The sequence below is a fragment of the Bidens hawaiensis genome, unplaced genomic scaffold (genome assembly GCF_021521415.1).
Source record: "Bidens hawaiensis isolate Kalapana, Puna unplaced genomic scaffold, B.hawaiensis_p1.1 tig00020241_1, whole genome shotgun sequence".
Taxonomy (NCBI): Eukaryota; Viridiplantae; Streptophyta; class Magnoliopsida; order Asterales; family Asteraceae; genus Bidens; species Bidens hawaiensis.
The window spans coordinates 6,400-17,360 of record NW_027493082.1 but is presented as its reverse complement, the minus strand read 5'-3'; the positions used below and the strand labels follow the sequence as shown (position 1 = coordinate 17,360).

The window sequence follows — 10,961 nt, the reverse complement described above, 5'->3', positions numbered from 1 at the left end:
CTATGTTAGGTAAACCACACTGATATCTATGGATCGTTGATGCATATTTGATTATTGCTTTTAGCAGGGCGATAGTTTGGGATGGTATAACTTCTAGTATGAGTTGGGGATACTTATGCTAGTTGTAGGTTTGATTGTGGACTTGATATGTGATATACCATGATGTGTCAACTTTATTATTATGCATCTTAAACTCACGAGCTCACCAACATTATGTTGACGTATTTTAGTATGTACTTTTCAGGTAACTTAGCCATTGGGGAAATGAATCAGGTTATACCCTAGTCGCCTTTGTGAACCGCAGAAGTCTTGGTTCTCAAGAATAAAGTAAAGTAGTCATGGAAGACTGCTTGATAAATAAAGATGTAATCGTTAGATGACATCCTAGAATAATTAATGGTGCTATGCACCTAAGACAATTTAAGGGTCATGGTTGACCCGTTTTTTTAGTTGTACTTTTGAATTTGCAAACTCTTAACATGTTATGAATTTCCTTTTAAGTTTATTTATTTTCCGCTGCTCGTGGTTGATACCAGTCGGTCACGCCTAGCACCCCTTGGTCTGGTGTGACATCAACCGACGACCCTAAGTTGAATTTTATAAATGATGAGTTTACAAGTTTTAAAGAGTTGCAAATTGAAAAGATGAAAATGAGGCAAAAATAAGCGAAGAGACGACCAAGATAGAACAGGAAAAACTTTGTTTAATGGAGGCCGAATGGAAAGACGAGGCCGAGTGGAAAGATTTTTGACCTTTTAACGCGATCTTATAAGTTTTGTTCTGTTAATTTCTTTTTAATTTTCATTATTTATTCTTTTTAATTAACTCAAATATTTAAAAAAAGGGCAGTTATTGAACACGTTATATTTTTTGGGGTTCTATCTTTTATTCGGTCGTGTTACAATGCGTGGGTTTGGTAGCACGAGTTTGGACGTTACGTGATAAAAACAATGAAATGAATGCATTCCGATACTATTTTGGTTAAATTACCAATCCCTCCCCCCCCCCTCTCTCTTTTGTTTAGTACATCAAGTGCACTGAAGCTGATAAATTTGAAAAGTTTTTTTTTTTTTTTTTTGAATATGTAGTTTAGAATTGTTAATGTAATTTTCCAAATGTTGTAATGGCTAGACCATGAGCTATAAAGAATGTATATAAAACGCGTTACAAGTCCTGAAGCACAGGTTAATTGTATCTCTTGTTGGTACTTGGTATTAATACGTTATATGTTAGATAAAGAGTCAATCAATATACGCATGTTTATTCATACATTTATATGTTGGTGTCACATTAAATTTTACCAATGTAGCATCATGAATCCACTTTGATTTTCGTTTCTGTTAAAATCGTTTTACCTATATAGCCATCATGAATCCACATTATACTTTTAAATTTACAAAATGACCCAATTACAAATTTTGTCCTTTAAAAAAAGCCAAATTACGGTTCGTGTCCTTTCCTTGCAGGCGGTGTCCTTTAAACTTTTTTTTTCTACACGTTATGTCCTTTACGCTAACTGGGTTAGAAAAAGTCAGTTAAATGCCCTCACGTGAGACGCATGTGAGGGCATTTTTGTCTTTTTGCCTACCCTTCTTCTTCTTCTTCTTCTTCTTCTTCTTCTTCTGTATCTATTAACACACACACACATTTCATCACCATACCTCCCACTCTTCTTCTCCATCACCTTAATCGATGCCTCCACCATCGCCGGTTCTACTATCGCATGGTTTTAACATACAAACCCTAATCGATTTCGATTCTACTGATGCCGGGTTACAACTGTATTTGTCCCCCGTACCGTCATCTTGCACCTCTAGCCACCACTGTTATCTTGCCTGGCTATTATCGCCTATTTTCCATCTGATCTACTGTTGCCGGGTATCTTTGGGAAACCCTAGGCGGCGGTGTGACGGTGGCAGTAGTCCGATTGTGGTTCTGATTTCGATTGTTGCGGTTACAAGACGGTTGTGATTTTAGGGTTTTCTTCTTTCTTTCTTTTTTCCAGGTCAAAACAGGTTTCAGGTTGAAATTGAATCGGAGGGTTTCTTGACGGATTCGGAGCGATTAAGGGTGGAATTAGGTGAGGGTTTTAGTGGGTAATCGATGGCTGAGGTTGAATTGATGGTGTAAGATCGGTTGTAGATTGAGGGTTGTTGTTTGTGGTGATCGGAACCGATCATTTTTAGGGTTTTCGATTGAATTGAAATGAATTTGGATTGGGATGATGATGGTTTGATTTTGTGGGTGAGATTGAAGGTGATGGTGGCGGCGGTAGGTGGTGGGTAGTGGTGGCAGTCGGCAACAAGCCGCGGCGGTAGCGACCTAGACCAAAGCTCACAGATTCATCGATTTTTTTTGGTTGATGAAATCCTTTAGATGGTGGTCGATGTTGTGGTGGTGATAGATTGGATGACGATGATGAAGATGATGTGGAGCAATGGTGGGGATGGGTGGATGAACAAGGTAGGTGATATAGGTGTGTGTTTTCCAGCGGCCAGTTTCATCAATCCGGCCATGGTTATGGAGGTTGCAGCTAGAGTAGAGAGAGAATAGAGATGGAGATTGAATGTCCGGTGGTGTGGGTGGTCGCCGGATGCTGTGATGGCGGTGGACCTGGTGGTGGCCAGAGAGAGAGAAAGAAGTGTGAGAGAGAGTGAAGATGGCGGTGGCTGCCGGAGTGTAACAGGGGGAGAGGGAGAGAGAGGAGAGAGAGAGAGTTTATATCAATGTGTTAATAGATACAGAAGAAGAAGAAGAAGAAGGGTAGGCAAAAAGACAAAAATGCCCTCACATGCGTCTCACGTGAGGGCATTTAACTGACTTTTTCTAACCCAGTTAGCGTAAAGGACAAAACTTGTAGGAAAAAAAAGTTTAAAGTACACCGCCTGCAAGGAAACTTAGAAAAGGACACGAACCGGTTTTTGGCTATTTTTAAAGGACAAAATTTGTAATTCTGTCTTACAAAATCTCAAAAATTTGTGTAGATGCACTATGGTGCATTTGAAAGCTACATGGGTATTGCATAGTGTCTAATATTAAAGTTAACGGTCGATGAACTCTTGGTTAATAACACATGTTGTTTATCATTTCTGATCATTTAATTTTTATGGCTACGAATTCAACAAATTAGACATTAGATGATTTTTATGAGTACATCTTAAGGGATGTATGCTCGTTCATATAAATATAAAAAAGATTAACATTAAGTACTTTCAAATAAATAGACATTTTATTATTTACTTTTTAGATCTACCTTAATCTTCGAAATTATTTCCACCTGGAGCCATGTTATATAAGTTAACACATGGACTTAAGTGGTCCCAGATTAACCTTAATTTGCACCAACATAGGTAGTTGAACATGTCAAATTGCTAGAAAAAACAATTGTTTAATGTTAATCCACATCATTAACTATAATTAATTTACCCAACAAAGCATGCATGCCTGCTTATCTCCCATAAAACACATGCGTATATTTCGGGAATGCATCCATGTTCAAGCCAAGATTAGCCAGGTCGATCCTCAAAACTCTCGGTCAACATTTATCAACAAGAAAATTAAAAGATTTGAGGGTTTTTTCTTTTAAAGTTAATGACTAGTAAACAGGGGCGGACCTATGTAGAGGTTGGGGGGGGGGGGGGGCGGCCGCCCACATTAATTTTTTTTTAGTGTTATTTGTATGTGAAAATCCCGATCGCCCCCATTAAGATTAGTGTTAGGTCCCGATGTCGCCCCCAAGAAAATAATTCTTGGGTCCGCCACTGCTAGTAAAATAAACAAAACACACGTATTATGTGGCTTGGATAACTCAAGGACCATTTTCCCTAATTTGTAATTATATACGCAGATGCATGACTAAGGTGCTGTTTGTTTTTGCAGACATAAACTGTCTGCAAGCTGATTTTATCTGTTTTCATGTCTGCAACTGAAGATGTGGTCTGAAGATCTGCAAGCTGAAAATATAAGACTGTTTGTTTTTATAAGCTGACACTGTCTGCATAACTGTCAAACTTATCTCACAAGATAGAAGTCATTTATTTAAGTTACATAGAAAATATAATAATAAAATTGTGGCGGCGGACGGTGGGTAGTGGCGATGGATGGTGGTGGTGGACAGTGGGTGGTGGTAATGGACGGTTTTGGTGGGTGGTGGACGGTGGTAGTTGACGGTGATGGCGTCCGACAGTGGGTGGTGGTGGTGATGAACGGTTGTGGTGGGTGGTGGACGGTGGTGATTGGTGGTGGCTGTGATGGATGGTGGTGGTGGTGGTGGTGGCGGACGATGGGTAGTGGTGGTGGATGCTGGTAGTGGCGGCGGACGGTGGGTAGTGGCGGTGGATGGTGGTGGACGGTGGCAGTGGGGGATGGTGGTGGTGGCGGACGGTGGTGGGAGGAGTGGATGAGAGGGTGGCTTCAAAGGGATAAGAGTATGATTTTTTTGCGAAGATGTTTTAAGCAAGATTTCTTTGTTTTTCTTTTAAGATGAAAGAAGATAACTTAAGATCTGTTTTAAGAAAAAAAACAAACAGTCTTCAAGGGTAATATCTGCGCGCGTGCAGACATTAGCTCCCTTGAAGATGTTTGAAGAAAAAACAAACACCCCCTAAAATAATTACTTATATGAGCATGAAGTTAGTCCTTTCAAGAAACTGGACTTTGTTTTGATATGCTTATTTAAGGATTATGACACAACTCACAAGACTAGTAAAAGATAGTGTCAAGTTAGAACATATGAATATGTGGATTTTGTGTATATTATCTTCATGCATTCACTATGCATGTCAAGAGTTTAACCCGTAGAGACACCCTGATATCTGAAGATTTGGAATGTGTAACATACTAAGATGAAAATTTAATCGTCGTGACATTTTCATTTATGCAAATGTTCCTTATGACTACAATATGACTTTGCTTAAAGTTAACCAAGGATCACATGAATAAAAGAGGATGAATGGTGGCGATTTTAGATTCATCAGTATCAATTATATGCAACTGGATCGACTTGGGTTATCAAAATGAATCAAAATATACATCAAACAAGTCAAAACTAAATTTGCAGACATACATTTTCGTTCTTGAGTAATCTCTCCGAGTTTTGTCAGATTAAAAGCTCGCATGGGCCATCAAATTGTTTCAATACGAGATTGAATCACAACTTTAAGCGAAATCAATTCTTATCAAGCAATATGATAACACATGTTACTACTCAAAACATACACCTAGAGTCTAGATTTTGATCCTTTAGTCCTTTGTAAATATCATATTATATTCTCCTAAATAAGATCTTATTGAAAAATACATATTCTCTCTACAGGTGATCGAATCTGAACTAAGATTATTTAAAAAGATTTATGATTAAATATAATTACTCGTAACTGTCAACTGTTTGCAAGTTGTTAATTAAATAATTTTGGCGTGCGAATCTTCGAACCTTATCTTTTTATAATTATTAAATTAATATTAGCTACTTTAGAAGGGAAAAACAAGGGAAAAAAAGTTGAAAAAAGAAAAGAAAAGTCAATATTCACTTGAGAGAAAAGAAAAATCATTACATGTGTTTTTAACTTCAATATCTAGCGATTCTTTTGTGTTTTCAAAGTCGCATGTACATAATTACCTCTTGATGCCTTTGAGGGGACCATACGATGCTCAACCTTTGGTGTATTTTATATATATTTTTTAACCTCAAAATCAATTAAATATATTCGTGTTTATATTCTCTTAAATGTTTTGATTTATTAGATTATTAGAAAAAGTATTAATATTTCTTTGGTGAGAGATATTACAAGCATATATATATATTGTTATAATGTTCATGACTCGACTCAACCAGAACCGTCAACCCTTAAAATTTCTAAGGCTAAGGATAAATAAAGATAAATGGGTCTCTAGAATTATAAAACAAAAAATTGTCACTCCAAAAATTTAAACTCAAAATCTCTTTTTTCAACTCTCAACATTCTTTTCATCACATCAAATAGTTATTTTGTAAACCTTTATCTTAATATAAGTTATATATAACTTTTTTATACTAATCGTGCCGGAGAAGATCGGTCATCACAGACCGTAGACTCAACTGTTAAAATATTAAATTGATTTTACAAACGGGTTTTCAATTTCTTTTAGGATATGATTACATTCTACTCTATTATTATCGTCGGCTTAATTTTTTTTCTTTGATCACAACTTTATCAGCCATTAATATCTAGAATTTCCTTATGAAACTGCTACCACCAAACGATAAAGAACATCGGTCGCATCAACATCTTCGTTTCAAAGCCGCGACTCTTAAAACAATCTCTAATAAATCATATATAAAAACTTTACTACATGGATATAATAATTTCATTTTTGAATACCTTAATTTTAAAAAAAAAATCTCTAAATTAGTCCCATAAAAGATATGAGCATATACAATTATACATGGCATTTGTCGATTTCTAGAAATGAGTCTCATTTTGTCTTGTTCCTCCTCCCAGATTTTTATACAGCTAGCTGCCTTCCTTCACTGCAGATTCAAAACGCTATTCTCTTCTCTTGTCATCTCACACCTACTAAAAAAAACCAATCTTCTCTCTCTCTCATCCTCTAAGTTTGTTTCTTCATTTGGTAAAGCAATAATCTGTTTAATCCTGTGATTGGTAACCTCTTATTATTATTATTATTATTATTATTATTATTATTATTATTATTATTATTATTATTATTATTATCCTTCCTCTTTTGTTATATCGCTTTTATTATTTTCATATCATACTGACGAGCAGTTGAAACGATCTGCTCTTTTTATTATTTAGAAAACGACGCTTAACAATGCACTTTTTGTTTTCACTTTCTAAATCTGATTGGGACCGATAATATTTTTCATTCAGTTTAACTTCTGTTGGCTTATTTTTAGCTAAAATTGGGGCAAAATTAGTATCAGTAACTAATAACGGATTATGTATATAACATAATATATATGATTTACTTATTATTATTATTATTATTATTATTATTATTATCATCGTAATCTTTCATATATTAATAGTTATTATGAAAACTATATTATTTATATTAAATATAAATTATATAAGTAATGGGCTTGTTTGGGCTCACGACCCTGCCTGAGCTTCACAAATGAAGCTCGGGCTCGTTTATTAAGCTCGTTTAAGATCCTCGAGCTTTTAACGAGCTGATCTCAAGTAGCTAAACAAATGGCTCGGATTGTTTGCACCTGTAGATTCATTCAGTTGTGTGTTTGTAATCTGATTTTCATATTTTGTAATTTGTATAGCTTTATATTGTAGGAACTGGGCTCTTTATGAAAAATATGGTTGATTTTATTTATCTTTTAGCATACATAAAAAATATACTTATAGAAATCACTAAATTAGAAACAAATCATTTTCCAGATATGGAGTGGAACCCAAAGTGGGATTGGGAAAACAATGATATTTTCAATTCAAAAGAGGTTGCAATTTCGAGTCCAAAGAAGCTACATTCATCGGAAGACGTTGACGGGTCGTTTAATCTTTCTACAGTTGTTAACATTGACAACATCAAATTTCTCACCTGAACTCTCTAGAAGTTTCCAGAAGAAGATTAATGGAAACTCTCCATCATTGGAGACTTCTGTTTGCTCTTCCGATCAATCAATCGGTTTAAACGAACGTACTTTGAGAACGGTTTTGCTAGCAGCAATTCCAATTCCAAAACATGTTCTTCCTCAAATGTCCCAAATGTTCAAGGGTCATCTTTATCAAATGTGAAGAAAGTTAAATTGTCGCACAAGAGTACAGCGATTGCGAGATGTCAAGTTGAAGGGTGCGACCTTGATCTTTCGTCTGCTAAAGAGTATCACAAGAAACATCGAGTTTGTGAAATTCATTCAAAATCCTTAAAAGTTGTCGTGGCTGGTCTTGAAAGACGGTTCTGCCAACAATGTAACCGGTAAGCTTTTTTTTATAGAAGTTACTTTAAAAGTAGTTTATTATAGTAATAACACAGTTTTTGTATTTGTTAAATATGTTTCGACGACTGGTGCAGATTTCATGGGTTGTCAGAGTTTGATGGGAAGAAGAGGAGCTGCCGCCGACGGCTTTCAAATCACAATGCTCGTCGTCGTAAGCCACAGCAGGAAACAATCCACTTTAACTCAGGCAATTTGTCTTCATCGTTTTATGGTACTCAAATCATCTTCATATTAAAATTAAAATATCATATAATCTGATAATCATGTAACTTATTATTATGCTTTTGCATTTACAGGCGGGCAGCAACAATTGGGTTACATGTTTAACAATGTTCCTCTGGTCCAAACTAAACCTGCTTTGAATTCTGTTTGGGAAACAAACCCACAACACACAGCACCGCAGCCGGCGTTTTTCATCAAGGTTTTCTTTTCCCCTTATTGTGATTGATGATATTAAGGAGAATTGGCTAAAACATTATACGTGTGACGGGTTAATTACTGTATGGTTTATATATACTATGTAGGTTCCAATGCAGACGGACTTGATTTTCGCCGTGCTCTCTCTCTTCTGTCAAACAGCTCATGGGGTTCATGTGAGTTAGATTTCAGTGGGCTCGGTCAACCCATGTATACAAGTGGTCTGACCATGGGTCAACAGGGAATGCATTCGGTTCATCACGGGTTGCCATCTGAATACTGGCAGGTTAACCAGCAGTCGGTTGACACCACATTCAGTTTCAAGATTCTCGTGTTTTCAAAGGACCGCATGGGATTCAGTATGCGAATCCAATGGATGAAATCTTCAAGCCCTTGTGAGCTGGAAGCTTCACATGGTTATCTTATTTCTGTCTTCTAAATTTCCCAGTTGGTTGTCTATAGTTTTAAGTCGGAGAGGTATTGGTCAACCATCGACTTTATTGGTGTTATGGTTGAGATTTTGGCGTATTTATCGGTACATTAAGAACCTTTTGATCTTTATTAATCATTGAAGTTGAAAGTAAAACTAAATCAATTGAGATCCAATATGGTAAACGTTACTTCTATGCTCTAAAGTTGGAGACATGTATATTTGATATTTCATGTTTAAGATATACTTGGAAGCGAATATGTTGGATATTAAGAAATGCTATAAATAGTGCTCGGGTTGGTGGCCCACTGGCTTTGTCTCTTAAACATCCAAATATTTTAGTTTTGAGTTCTAGGAATTACAAGAAATTTGGCTTTAAAGAAAATATATATAAATAAAAAGAAATGCTACAAATTATATAGAAAAATAATAATATATAGTTTGTTTTCCGCTTATTGTGTTATACTTCAAAAGCCTAATAGGTTTTTATAAAGTTGGGCCTACTCATCAAAAGCCCAGTAAGGTCCCAATTCCCAAATGTAAGTAAGCTATGTGACACTGAAAACAGTTAAACCAAACGTTGCATAGTTACTTTGACCCTAAACTAGTGGCGCAAATACCGTTTTAGGAATATCGGATACAAAATGAAACCGATTTTCGATCAAATGGTCAGACCCGATTATTGAAAAACCGGTAGGTTATTAACCAAAATGATTAACTTGTAACTTGGTTAAATTAACGGTTTTTTTTTAAAAGAGTTTAAATAATTTATTACATCCTAAAACATTTATAAAGTCACGGTATTAAGTAAAATGGATTTAAACGACAAATGCCACCGGAAGACAAAAAAACTTAAAAACAACAATACATTTATTCAGATAATATATAATCATTGTTTTTTGTTGTCGTCGTATAGGCTTCGTCTTTAATTTAAAGCTTTGGTGCCTTCATAGCATGCACCTTCGTTTTTTGCTCTCAGCACCTTGCAATTTTTTTGCAAAACGAGCTCACAAGACGAAGTCGGACGTTGCTTTAAGGAAAATTCGTCAGTTTTACAACGAGCCATTTCGGTGTTGTCGCTAGTTGTTTTCCCTGAATAAGGCGTCTAGGTAGACTTTTCCTCTGAAAAATGTCTCGTATTAGCTAATCTTTGGTTCGTCTATGGATATGACTATCAAAGAAAACCGTACAGCATAGACATTTATCCACGTGTCACACTCTAAAGCTCTTATTTTTCATAAAACAGTACATGTTATACGTTTCTCATGTTTTGTTAGGCTTTTCCTCATTGGGTGATTTTCCCACCAAATAAGCAAGAAATCCAATATTAATTCCGCAAAAAGAACGCAATTGTAAAATCAATGGTCCAAATTGAATTAATGCAATCAGAAAATTCAAATTGATTATTGATTTGACGGACTGATGGAAATCTCTATCCACATGGTGGAGTCACATGGTTAGATTTTTTTTTTCTTTTTCTTTTGAACGGAGATTAGATGTTTCGAACTTTTAATTATTACACTAAAAAGAAAGCCACAAATGGAGAAACTAGAAAAAACAACATTTGTTCTCTCTTTGTAGTAACAATTTTTTTTGACTATTACGTCAATATTCTCTAGCCTATGATCCTTTTGTTTAATATCGTCAACAAAACGTACAAATCTCGTATAGTTCCTGTGTTCATCCATGTATTTGCTATTAATTTCTCATTTAAGGCGTGAGAAGATTAGACACGCCTAGAACCTATTCACAACAAATCAAAATACATAAAGAAAATTATATTATTATTCAGTAGTTGTATTCTATATGTTGGAACCCTTAGGGGGTGTTTGGGATTTCTTATTTTGCCTTCTTATAACTTTTTATTAAGTTAGTAAGTTACAAAATGTAATTTATGGAATTTTTCCTCTCACAATATAATCAAACCCAAACACCTTATTACTTTATCAAAGAGTTTGTAAGTTATAAGTTGATGAAAATAAGCAATTCCATACATCCATTTAGTGAACTTTGAGATTGTTTGAGAGTTCAAGATAACACTCTAAAGAGAACAGTGATCATGAAGAGAATAATATTGAAAAACTAGGTTTAAGTAATAATATTGAAAAACTAGGTTTAAGTTGACTGTGTCTGCCTTTACATAATGAAAATATACAAATC

The 10,961-nt window shown here is 35.3% G+C and overlaps 1 pseudogene across 1 annotated transcript; it reads left to right on the top strand.

Moving 5' to 3' along the window:
- The first annotated feature begins 7,169 nt into the window (after positions 1-7,169).
- LOC143560220 (squamosa promoter-binding-like protein 12) lies at positions 7,170-8,779 on the top strand (annotated as a pseudogene). The gene is made up of 4 exons (XR_013140084.1): positions 7,170-7,932; positions 8,029-8,165; positions 8,251-8,375; positions 8,479-8,779. The product of XR_013140084.1 is annotated as a squamosa promoter-binding-like protein 12 (transcript).
- The last annotated feature ends 2,182 nt before the right edge of the window (positions 8,780-10,961 follow it).